The sequence below is a fragment of the Elephantulus edwardii genome, unplaced genomic scaffold, assembly GCF_000299155.1.
Source record: "Elephantulus edwardii isolate Elephantulus edwardi_28Jun2011 unplaced genomic scaffold, EleEdw1.0 scaffold00085, whole genome shotgun sequence".
Lineage (NCBI taxonomy): Eukaryota > Metazoa > Chordata > Mammalia > Macroscelidea > Macroscelididae > Elephantulus > Elephantulus edwardii.
The window spans coordinates 2,665,375-2,666,715 of record NW_006399835.1 but is presented as its reverse complement, the minus strand read 5'-3'; positions in this window follow the sequence as shown (position 1 = coordinate 2,666,715).

The following is a 1,341-nucleotide window of genomic DNA, read 5'->3' as shown; positions in this document are numbered from 1 at the left end:
GTGCGGGGAGAAGGGTGCAACAATGAATGAATGGAATTCCAAAATCTCTGTAGATGTTCATTGAAATGAAAAATAAACAACCTAAATTTAAAAAAAAAGACTAACAATGTGGTTAGTAATGCCGTATTTTGTGCGCTATGCCACCAACACTTCTTATGCAGAAATTATAGTGCAAAAAATAATAATTACGATGATATGCATGGGTGTGGCAAGAAATATGTGTGTAATGAAAGAGAGCAGACATAAAATAGCACCTAATGTGTGTTTTTATTTATATAAAGTTGAAAATCAGGAAACTGTAGTCTAGGAGATAGAAGTCAGGGTAGCTATTATCCCTGGGTACAGGCAGATTAGAAAAGGGTATGTGATTGCTCTTCAGGGGGACTGGTGATCCTGGTTACATCATGTGCTCACCTTGAGAAAATCCATCCAGCTACACAATTATAAATCATTCACTTTTAAGCATGTATGTTCTATATTAACAAAAGGTTCACTTGAAAAATTTTAAAATTATAAACCGCAGCATGAAGAAGATTAAATAAATAAGTAAGTAAATAAATAAATAAAAATAAAAAGGAAAGTTAAATGAGGAACTAAAGAAAAAAAGAAATGTATTAAGATTGGTTAATAATTAGTCAGAACTTATGATTATAATTAAAATAAGAGACCTGTAAGTTTTACTAAATGGAGATGAGAATAACAATAAAAATATGTTCCCAGAGCTTCCGAATTTGTAATAAGCACCCAACGGAGAAAAATGGCATATTGACTGCAATTCGAGTAGCACAGGTCCACATACGTAAAACTATGATGGCAAGTTTTCATAAATTGTTCATCATTTTAGCAAAGTTGTATACAAGTCGTATGCATGAAACATAAAATCATATAAGCATAAAAATATAAGCTAGCAATGCACAAGGAAATCCCAATGCCACTTGTGTTAGATCAAGGATAATTATCTTTTTCACTCTTTAGATTTGTTTCCATTCTTTAGTTGAATCATTGAAACTCATTTGCCTTGTAACTAAGATTTATAACTCACTATTTTCACTAAAATGTATGAATAATCACAATATATTACTATTTTATTAATAACTATTAAGATTCATTAGAAAAACCCGTGTATTACATGGAAGATAGCTTATTTAAGTTAGAACAAAGAAAATGCATTAATTCCCATGAAATAAATTAATATCAAATTATATTCTTGTATATTAATGAAAATATAATGTGCTCTATTAAATCAACTGAACTCTGGTATATTACAGTGGAAAATATTTTAAAAAACATTCAAGTAATGCTCTTCAAAGAATTAACTTCTTATCTAGTGGTAAGAAATCA